This window comes from Cupressus sempervirens, chromosome 5 (genome assembly GCF_028749045.1).
Source record: "Cupressus sempervirens isolate cs-2001-9-10 chromosome 5, ASM2874904v1, whole genome shotgun sequence".
Taxonomy (NCBI): Eukaryota; Viridiplantae; Streptophyta; class Pinopsida; order Cupressales; family Cupressaceae; genus Cupressus; species Cupressus sempervirens.
Genome location: NC_143122.1, coordinates 664,254,516 through 664,266,841, shown reverse-complemented (window position 1 = coordinate 664,266,841; position 12,326 = coordinate 664,254,516).

Below are 12,326 nucleotides of genomic sequence, written 5' to 3'. Positions count from 1 at the left end.
TGAATATTCAAATCCATGACATAATGTCCTCCTAGAGTATTCATGGTTCCATCTATACCTAGAACTTTGTTGAGGCCAAAGACAATGTTTTAGAAATACCTTTGAAAGAATTCCAGAGGCATAATTTTGTCTACTTCCTTCTTCTTTAGAATCTCTCCCTTTTCTTTTTTGGACAGAGGGATATATTGTTGGAAGCATGAATGTTGATGAAATTCCTATGGGGGAGTATTGTAAAAACATGATTAGATCGTTATCATGATAAAATGTTACATTCATGACCCTTTTTATCATTGATGCCAACATAGTAGTTTTCTATGGTATCTGACAAAAGAACAATGAAAAGATCAAGTTGGTATGGATAGAGAGTTTAGCATTTTTACTAAGCAAGGTGAAAGAGAGATACTACTAAGTATCTAGTATATGTAGCTAACCTTGAAAGCACAAGATATTAAGTCTAGAAGAAGTTATGCAACTTTCAATGAAGATTGTTTTGAGATAGAGTTTACAGAGGCATGTTTTGTTAAAATTGTTATATCTCTTAGTAGAGTTGTTATTATAAGAAGCCAAAGTTCAAGATGTGAAGAAGACATTTTGGATATGACATAGCTGAGCTCATTCATCATAATGATACGTATACAAAAAAGTATTTATCAGGACATATGTAGGCAAGATATCAAAAATTACTATAGGTATTAGATCTCAAGGAGGAACCAAAGAATATGATGAGGTCATATGGAAGATATTGAAGAGCTTAACACCACTATTTAAGCCAACAATTCATACGATACAATTGTTGATCTCTTGTACCAAAGATTTCACAAAGGAAACATTACTTGGAAGATTTGAAGCAGTTGAGAATGAGCTTAGATAGTCTGGAGAATTAACCAAAATAGAAACAACTTTTAGTGCCTTGAATATTCGACCTAGTTTATCAAGGAGCACAAGTGTTAGAGGAGACTTTGCTAGTAGTAGTAGATTTGATGAGGAAAAAAAGATAGAAGGAGTAGCTCTTCTAGTAAGAAGAGAAAAGGAGGGTAAGCAAATATTTAAATGTTGAACTTGTAATGAATTTGGTCATTATGAATCTAAGTGTTCTAAAATAGAGAAAAAGTATATAAAAAATTTCAAACGTAGAAGAGATAGAGAAAGTTCATATGGAAATGAAGAAGATGATTCTGATGAACAAGCAGTAAGTGCTAGTGATGATGAAATTGGATTTGTAGCTATTAAAGAAGAAAGTCTAGATAAAATGGCTTTGGTATCATAGGTTGAAAAGAAATATGATTGGATAATTGAGAATGGTTGTTCACATCATATGACTGGTGATATGAAAAAATTTGTTAACTTCAAAAGTCATGATGAAGGCATTGTCAAAGTTGGAAACAATGTAGTGTGCCATGTTAAAGTTATTGGATCTATAACTCTTGATGGTAAGACTAACACTAAGGACGTTTATTTTTTTGATGGTTTGAAGCACAATCATTTGAGTGTTGGATAACTAGTGGATAAAGGTTATTAGTTGTAGTTCATAGAGAAGACATGCATGATTAGAGACAGAGATGGAAAGGTAATTGGTATAGGAACCAGATCTAGAGGTAATGTATTTTAGTTGAATCCTACTGAAATGACATGTTTGGTTACAAAGTTAGATGATAGTTGGTTATGGCATAAGACATTTTGTCATATAAACTTTGACAGCATTGTAAAGACTAGTAGTATATTTGCAGTTAGAGATTTTCCTAAATTTGTAAAGCCTACTAACACAATTTACAAGGAGTGTGTATTGGCAAAGCATAACAAAACTTCTTTTCCCAAAAATAAGTTTACTACTACAAAAAAATTGGAGATTATACATACAGATCTTAGTGGTCCTATGAAGACTAAAGGATTATATGGTGAAAGTTATTTCATGATTTTAGTTGATGACTTTTCTAGAATAATGTGGGTTGCATTTCTTAAAGAAAAATATGAGGCTTTTGATAAGTTCAAGATATTCAAGAATAGAGTTGAGAATGAATCAAGTATGAAGATTAAATGTTTAAGATCAGATAGAGGAGTAGAATTTACTTCAAATGATTTTAGCATATTTTGTGAAGCTAATGGAATCAAAAGGAAGTTATCAGCTCTGAGAAACCCAGAATAGAATGACATTGCAAAGAGAAGAAACAGATCAGTAATAGAAGCAAAAAGAGCTATGTTAGTTGAGAATGATGTATCCATGTTGTTTTAGGGAGAATATGTGAATACAATAGTCTACTCTATGAATAGAGTGCAAGTTAGGAAAGACACAAACAAGACCCCATATGAACTATGGTTTAGTCACTCACCTACAGTCAAGTATTTCAGATTTTTTGGTAGTAAGTGTCATATCAAAAGAGATGATGATATTGGTAAGTTTTATGCTAGAAGTGATGAAGGTATGTTTCTTGGTTATTCATTGAAAAGCAAGGCTTATAGATGTTATAATCTAAGAGCTAAAACTATTATGGAAAGTGCAAATGTGAGAGTTGATGAGAAATTTAGGATACAAGAAAGAATAGTTGTATACAATTCAAATGATGAGAATGTTGTTACTAAACCAAGGAATGATGAAGTATTCTTTGAGATTAACAATGATTTGCAAAATGAAGGAGAGCCGAGGCATAAAAAAAGCTTGGAACCTTCAATAGAGCTATGAGTTGAGATAATAACTCCTACTTTGGGTAAGAGTATGAAAAAGAATCATCTACTTGGACATATCATTAGAAGCAGAGATAAAGGTGTGATGACAAGAAGCATAATCAATGAAGAACTATGTTTGATATCTCAAGTTGAACCAAAGAATGGAGATGAAGCATATAAAGATGACTATTGGAAACAAGCTATGAAAGAGGAATTAGATTAGATAGTAAATAATGAGACATGGGAATTAGTCCCCAAACCAAGAGACAAGAATCTGATAGGAACAAAATGGTTACTTAGGAACAAGATGAATGAACAAGGTGAAGTTGTAAGGAACAAATCAAGATTGGTATGTAAAGGTTACTCACAACAAGAAGGAATAGACTATGATGAGACCTATGCTCCTGTGGCAAGAATATAAGTAGTGAGGTTATTCTTAACATATGTAACATATAAGAAATTCAAAGTATACTAGATGGATGTCAAGTCAACATTTTTTAATGGAGAACTTGAAGAAGAGGTACACATAGAACAACCTAAAGGTTGTTCTTTGATAGATGACAAGGACATAGTATGTGGATTGAAGAAAGCATTGTATGGCTTGAAGCAAGCACCCAGAACCTAGTATGAAAGGTTGGAAAAGCATTTGAAAAAGCTTGGATATAACAAAGGTATGGCAGAGAGTAATCTATATTGGAAAGAAATTGATGATGGATTGATGATCTCGGTAATATTTGTGGATGATATCATATTTGGAGGAAATGATGATGAAAGTGACAAGTTTGCAGAAGAAATGAAGAAGGAATTTGAAATAAGCATGATAGGAGAAATGAAATATTTTCTAGGATTATAAATTGTGTAGGACAAAGAAGGAATATTTATTTCTCAGACTAAGTATTTAAAATATTTACTAAAAAAGTTTGGTTTGGAAACATGTAAACCTATTGGAACACCTATGGTAACTAGACACAAATTATCTACAAAGGATGCTACACTTACTGTTGAATAGAAGCAGTACATATCTATGATTAGAGGATTGCAATATCTAACTCACATAAGGCTGGATATAGAAAATGCAATTGGAATTGTTGTGAGATTTCAAGCTAACCCTAGACAAGCACATTATGTAGCAGTCAAAAGGATATTTAGATATCTAAAAGGAACACCAGAGTTTGGATTGTGTTATGATAGATCTAATGATTTCACTGTATATGCTTATACTGATGCTGATTGGGTAAGTGGCATGGATGATAGAAAGAGCACTAGTGGTGGAGCCTTCTTTCTTGGAGGAAGATTGGTTTCTTGACTAAGCAAGAAGTAGGATTGTACCTCACAAAGTACAATAGAAGTAGAATATGTTGCAGTAGCAAACAATTGCAATCAAGTTGTTTGGATGAAATAGATGCTGAAGGATATAAGGATAAAATTTAGTGAACTTTTTGTCATACATTGTGACAACATAGTAAATATGTCTAAGAATCTAGTGTTGCATTCTAAGAATAAGCATATTTCTATCAAGTATCACATGTTGAGAGAAAAAGTTGCAGAAAAGGAAATTAGATTGGAGTATGTAAGCACTAAAGAGAAGATTGCATATATTTTCACTAAGCCTCTTTCCAAAGAGATTTTTGAGTATTTGCAAGGTATGCTAGGGGTTATGCCCCTTCCTACATCAGAGTAGATGATGCAAGAGTGCATCCGTCTAGTGTAATAGAGCACTATTGTTTGTCTGGCCTAAACACTAATGCTTCCTGTATGGGGGAGTATCTATGATGGACATAGTCATTTAGGACTCTTGTTGGATGTTGTTTTAATAGTGTCTTTGGACACTTGAGTATGTCAGAGACAGTTGTTGCAAACATTTTTGGTTGTTGAAACCTTTGACATTGATGTCAATGGGGGAGAATTTTAGCATGAAAAATAGTTCAAAAATAGTAAAACAATTTAGAAATAAATTTAGAAATAAATTGGTAGAAAAGAAATAGTTGAGGAAAAGTATAGCAAAAAAGATAATTTAGCATGGAAAATAGTTTGGGAAAAGTACAACATGGAAGAATGATTGATGAAGAGGATTTGAAAAGAAAGGTTAACAGTCTTTTGTAGTTGGTATTCTTGGAACTAGATATTTTTCATCTATGTTGCCATCAATGCCAAAGGGGAGGATTGTTGGAAGAATGAACGCTGATGATATTCCTATGGGAGAGTATTGTCGAAACATGATTAGATCATTATAATGATGACATGTTACATTCATGACCGTGTTTGTCCTTGATGTCAACATAGCCATTTTTTGTGATATCTTATAGAAGAACAATAGAAAGATCAAGTTGGTATGGATAGATAGTTGAGCATTTTCACTAAGAAAGGTTAAAGGGAGATACTACTAAGTGTATAGTATATGCAACTAACCTTAGAAGCACAAGATATTAAGTCTAGAAGAAGTTATGCAAGTTTTAGTAAGATTGTTCTAAGATAGAGTTTATAGAGGCATATTTTGATAAACTTGTTATATCTCTTAGCAAAGTTGTTATTCTAAGAAGCTAAAGTTCAAGATGTGAAGAAGACATTTTGGAGATGACATAGTTAAGCTCATTTGTCATAATGATACGTGTACAAAAAGTTATTCAAGTTACAAGGTGGAAGATTAATGTTATCACCAAGTGTAATGTGTTCCTAATGTGGTCCTATAATAATTAATTGAGAAGGTGTAATAGCTAACTTAGGAAATTTTTATTTGGATTTGGTATAAAGGAAGGACATTTTCCTTTATCATGAAAGGGAGAAAGTGAATGATCGGAAGTAGCACAAAGAGAAGAATGCGAAGATAAGCAGAGAAGAATGAAGGTGAAGGAAACTTCATTTTTGAGGTTTTATTATGTGATTCGAAGCTTGATACTTGGATCCATGGTTCATGACCTGGCCTACAACGTTAGACAATGATTGGTCTAGTTGATAAGATAAAGGAAATGATTTAAAGTACAATAGATACAATTATTCTACAAGGAATAGTTGAGATATTAGTTGGAAAGTGAGTTTGGTGATCTTGCCCCATAAGCTATTTGAATAGTGGGTCCTTCTACCTTCTACAACTCCTAATAGGGGTGGAATAACTCCTAATAGGGTTGGAATCTTCTAACAAGGATTCCAAGTCTCCTAACAGGGACTCATATGTACTAAATGTTGTAATAGACTCCTAACAGGGTCCATCCTCTAACAAGGAATATTTATATTAGTACATCATCTTGTAGGCATCATTCCCACCAAGGTTTTCCTTTTGATTAAGGGTTTCCCTATTTAACATATCTAGTGTAATTGTATATGTGCATCTTTGTATGGTTTCTATTTACTTTGGTTGAATAGTTAAGATTATTTAAGGTGGATAAATATTTTATTTATTGCTAATTGATTAACCCCCCTCCCCCCTCCCCCCCCCCATGACCCCCCCACTCTTAGTTATCTTGGTGGACTATTGTTTCTAACATATGTCCTGTCATTGCCCAACCATATCAAAGTTCTTTTGGCTTTTGAAATTTCCATATCGGTCATCAATGTTAATAGGCAATGATATTGGGCCTCTTAGATCAAATGCCTTTGTGAATGTCTCCTTCTCTAGAGCCAAGAAAATACTCCTATCTCTCTAGTGGAATGACTTTCTTACTAGATTATAACATTTGAATAATGCGTTTACCAGGTCCACATCCACAAACACTTTTGATATAATCATTTTGCCTATATTTCTAACCCAAGGGTTGTAAACTAGAACATTCTTTGTTATGTCCTTGTAAAAGAACCAGAATAATTCATATTTGTTCCTATCCAAGACCTCTACATCTCTATAGTATATATATGGATCTCTAAAGGCGTGGTCATTTGTAGATTGTGCATTAGTAGAACCAGGTAGAAAATACATCCATTCTCTGACAAATGAACTAGATCTTTTAGCTTGTGATGCAAATTCTTCAATTTGTGCCTGTGCAATCAATTCACCTTCTTTTTGATCCATTTCTCCAAGTATTTCAATCAACTCTTAATGTTATATACTGGAAGATCACTTTGAATCACTCTACAACTCAAGTTATGCTCTAAAAACTCAAATAATTATGCAATTGGTAATGAAAATCTTTGTGTCTTTTAGAATTTATCTATCTCTACAATAGGAGTGTATCTTTCATATTTCATACTTCTAACTCATGCCCTTTTTATCCAGCTCAGGAAAGGCCATTGAAAACTATTTTATGTGTTAAAACTAAAAGCTGTGATGATGCAATAATCACTTTATCGCTTTCTCACTGCAATTTCTTTTCTTTCTTGATCTCTGACTGTGACCATGTGAATGAGGTTATCTTTACTATTTCATAATTTTGTTACCTTTTTCTATAACTATAATGTCTGGCTTGTAAGGCTCGTTACCTTTTTCTATAACTATAATGTTTGGCTTGTGAGGCGCTCCTTCCCAACTTCATTTCTTCATTCACCACACGAGCTTGCAAAAATGTGATCACTTTATTTTATGCTTGTCGTTACTTTGTAACTGTTCACCACTTTATCTCTCTGACTACTGCGATCTAGCAATGACTTTCTGTTTAACCATTTTGCATCTTCATGGTGGTTTAAGACTTAACATCTTCTATCTTGTTATGATGTAATGAATGAGAAAAATGACCTTGTTTCCTCTTTGTGACCACCAGACACGATGTTCTCTCTAACCATGTGATCCAGTGAATAAGATTTTCTGGTTAACTGTTGCATCATTCCACACTATTGCAACTAAATATCTTAACTATCCTTGAAACTATGCGACAGTGCATTAGCCCATTAATCTTGACATTTTTCTTTGTTTGCAACTTCACAACGTCAAATATTAACTACAACTTTGACCTTGCGATAATGTGATCTCAATCTTTTGCAACTTTGCTACTGTAACCTCTAGTTAGTCACATACTCTTGTTCTGTTGTGATGGTCTAAGATTTAATTGCCTGATTACTTAATTGCTCTTAACTTTTCACTATATTTTAGACCCTTGCAAAAGAGCGATAACCATTTCTTCTAATCATCCAATGTTTCTTGCAACTTTGTAGCTTACAATCTTAGTTTCCAACTTACCTATGTGATACTATGATTAAATGTTAGTTTGACTATCTTCTTTGCTTCCGCTACTTCATAACTTGAACACTTTACTCAATAGTTAAACTCACGATGGTGCAATTGCAAGCTTTTGCATCCTCACTACATTGACCTTAGGTTTTCCTTAACCACCTATGAGCATGTGATAACCTTATTAGTTAACTACTTATGCCTTACGCACCATCACGACTTGAAATTCTTTAATCTTGCATTGATCTGTGATCATGAAATAACCATAAGACTTAACTACTATTGAAAACTTTGACTTCAAGTCTACTGATACTATCAGAATTTCTTTAGAATAACTAAGGAGGGTGGGGGGGGTTGAATCAGTTATTCATGGTCCAAATGTCCTATTTAAACTTTTCACTAAGTGTAGTGAGCCCACTCAATCATTCATTCATCCAAGCTTTAACTTTTCTAATCAGCAAGTTACTGTAAATCAACATGTAAGCATAACACATAAGAAATCAACACATGACATAGCGATTATTGTGGAAACCCAATTTGGAAAAAACCACCAGTAACATGCTACTCAATTCTCAGTGTTCTGAAGTGATGCCCTGTGAAAGGCCTGCCCTATTAAAGGCTTACAACACACTATTAAATGTGACCTTGTTAGAGGATTTAACCACCCTATTAGAAGTGGACCTGGTTAGAGGACTTTAGAACATTCACTTGGAATCCCACCTTGTTAAATGATTTACAAATGGCTATTAAACCAACCTAAGTCCATAAGATTTTCAGATCTAATACAATTGCAAGAGAGTATTAGAAAATATTGACCTGACTACAACATACAACTTATCTTGTAGATCTCAGATCACTTCTCAGTTGATACCCTTACCTGACCTTCAATCTCTACAACTCTTCATAGCTTTCCCTCTTTTCAAGCTTAGTCTCCTTAAGTCTCCATGCTCAATGTACTAGTGCAATCATCTCTTCATGACCACTCGTAGAAGCAGAGCCTCTGTGCTTTTCCTTCTCCTAAATGTCTCCCCCTTGACACCCTTCAAACTACTTCATAGATTTGGCTCTTCAGCAGCAATAGTATCAACAACTCTTTGCTTCTTGGTCTATGACTTCTTAAATAAAAGTCTTGGAGTACCTTTTCCTGCTCAATTCTTCCATTCTTTAATTTCAATTCACATGGTTTAGGTAGGATTCATTGCATCTAACCCATATTTTGTTTCCTTTAGAAACTTCTTGAATAATCCTTAAGAATTCGCTCAAAAATGGTTTACATAGGATTTTGTGCCACCAACTCATCATCCTTATCTTCCAACTCATTCACAAAATTCGATGTAACCATTATGTCGGCTTAGATTTGGCAAATCTTCATCATTTGAAATAATGCAACAGCTCGACACTATTGAAATGCTGATGCTCGACACATACTATGTTACTTGGCATCAACTATATTTTTCTTGATGCTCGGCACCTAAAGATCACTCGACACCAACTAAGAATTTTCTAATGCTTAGCACCTGACCTTCACTTGGCACACACTATAATTTTTTGTCACTCGGCTCCAACTAAGATTTTTCTTAGCTTCAACTAACTTGCTCAGCACCCACTAATGATCTTAGTTTAAGCTTTGCATTCTACCTTGTTATAACTTCTTCCTCCAATGTTTCTAAGTGTGACCAACCTCTGTATCCTTAAGTATGTCATCAATAAATCATTTAACCATTGTCTTAACTAATCCTTGCACTTCATTACAACATCATAACTCAACCTTTCCCTTAGGTTCTCTTGTTACATCTTGTTGATTAAATCCTCTTTATCAATCAACTAAATGATAGTACTTGGATCTTATAAGCAAATAACATCCCTACAAATAGCAGGTTTGACATCAATGACAAAACAATGATTAAAAAAATTCTTCAACAACAATATTCCTCCTTTGCAACAATGAGCTTTTCAATTAGATTTCCAACAGATACACGTGTCTCTTCATCACTTTCTCACTTTGGTTAAACATCATATAGCTTCAAAATATGGAAAAGTGACCACTGTTGATAAGATAATATTAGATGACACCTAGAAGATGATGGTCCTTTGTTAGAAACAACATATATGATCAAATAAGAACACACCACTTGGACCTTGACTTTTCATTGACTGCATGGACTTCAATCACTACTTTGCAACTCTTCATGCCTTAACCTCAATATTGCCTGTGACCTTGCAATTAATAGCTTGTCACCTCTTCACAACTTAAACTTGACAGATAACCATAACCATTGTAATGCCATGTTGACTATGATCATGACTATTTCACACCCTCGCACCCTTCAAAGTGGTTAATGATCATAACAGAGCAATCTTGCACTTGAACAAATTTCACAACATCATAACTTAAAAGAATTAAGAGGTCTGAGAGATAACATGGACAAATGTTAAAATAATTAGGGAGCTTTTATAGAATAAGAAATTTTTTACATGTCTCTATTTGATAGTTGCATGATAATTGCAAACATTTCAAGAAAGAACAAGACGTTACTATCTGCCCTAGGTTTTTTTCATGAGGGATAAAAAAATTTCAGAAACCCTAAGTAGTATAAACACAAATTATTCCTAATTCTCATATAATATAACAAAGATTTTGTTGGGTGAAAAATCAAGCCAACAGGTTCTAGTGGCACAAGTGCAACAAAGAGAAAATTTCCAACCAACAAAGGTCAATTGAGGAGAAGAAAATTGATTACTCAAAAGTATGATGATGAGGAAGATGCAAAGAAAACAAAATCTGATGAACCAAGTCACTATCGAGTAGTAGTACATACAAAGCCAAAATCAATTGATGAGATATGTGATAATATTAGAAACTCTACAGGCTTATTAGGTTTTAAATTCATTAAGTATGGAACTCTAAGTGTAGCTAATAAGTCAAAGGTAGAAGAAGCCATGTTAGACATGATGAAAAGTTTAATACCACAACTATAGAGATAGGAAATAACATTCCAACTGAATTGTATAATAGAATTGTTTCCAAATGGAGACATGTAATAATGACTGAGAGGTAGATTAGAGAAAGAGCATTAGAAAATGTTATGCCTGAGTTAACAACCAAGAAAATTACAAATTCTTTGGAGAAGTATAGGAATATATTTGTTCCTAAATATAGAGCATTTATTTTGTTGCAACATAAAATTGAGGATATTCTAATACAAAGTTAACTATTATGGAAGAGCATTTTTTGACTGACAATTGCAAAAGAGACTAACATGAATGGTGAAGGTAAGGAAGTTCAACAAGTCACTGAGAAAGATGTATATAGTGACCTTGATATAGTAGAAGAAGCTATTAGACAAAAGGTACAATAGAGTGAGAAAGATACTATAACAATTGAAGATGTACATAGTGATGAAGAAGACATAGGTGTGTCAAGCTCATAGGAATAGGGTAATTTATCCCCTATTCATTCAACCACACCTAACACTCTTGTGATACAAAAAATATGGTATTATCCCAAGATAGGATAAATGCAAGTTCTAATTGTAAACCCTATTGCTTAGATTTAGACAAGTGTTGAGTAGCCAACAAAGGACAAATAATCAACTAAGGCATTGGAAGAACAAAAAGAAAAAGAAAAATAACCAAAAGTAGATCAGTCTACTATAGGTCAGCAAGGACCACAAGTCTAAGGACCTACATTAGAGGGAAGCATGGAAGCAAATCCGAAAGAAAAAAAGAAGCAAATAAGAATGAAGTTTCACAGACAGAGCAGAGTGTGATAGCTCACACTCCAACCAAGGCTACTATAGTTTCCATATTTGTACAATAGTTGAAAGTTCCTACAACACAAATCATGCCAAGTGCTATTATTAGTTTCTTTGGCATTGATGCACAAGATAAACCCAATGGTGAAACCCCTTCACCCACTCTAGCCTTAGCTATGTTGAGCAACAACACTCCTAAAAAGAGGAAAGGGAAGAAGAGGAAGAAAAGTTCTCTAGGTAAATTTTTTACCTTGGATGAAGTCATTGAACTACTAGATTGCGATTTGAAGAATCTCACATTTGAGCAAACAATCATCTTGCAAGACATCTTGTCAAGAAAGAAGAGACAAGAGGAAATGTGAAGAGAGCAACAACATAAACAAGTGTTGCATGATATAAAAGATATATTTTTTGATGCATTTGACATTCATCACATTGCTGAACAAGCCTCTATTATCTCATAGTTAATAAAAATTATTGAAAAAGAAAACACTGAAGATATAGAGGTAAATGAGAAATTGATGGCTTGGTTAGAAAATAAATTTGAGAAAAAGGTACTTGAAAAGGTCTATACTATAATTGCATTGAGAAAATTTGAACAATCGATACTTGTACAAAATATTGAAGAACTTGTGAAGAAAATCCAAGATCTATACAATATTCTTTGTGATGTGCGTAGATTCACCAATGAATTTCAAGTTAGCATTCAAAAATTTGAGGCTGATTTGAAATCTTTAGGGAACTTTATCTCTCAATCAGCTAGATCAAGTTCAATGCATTACAATAGACCATTGTTTACACAAGGGAGGCTGCCC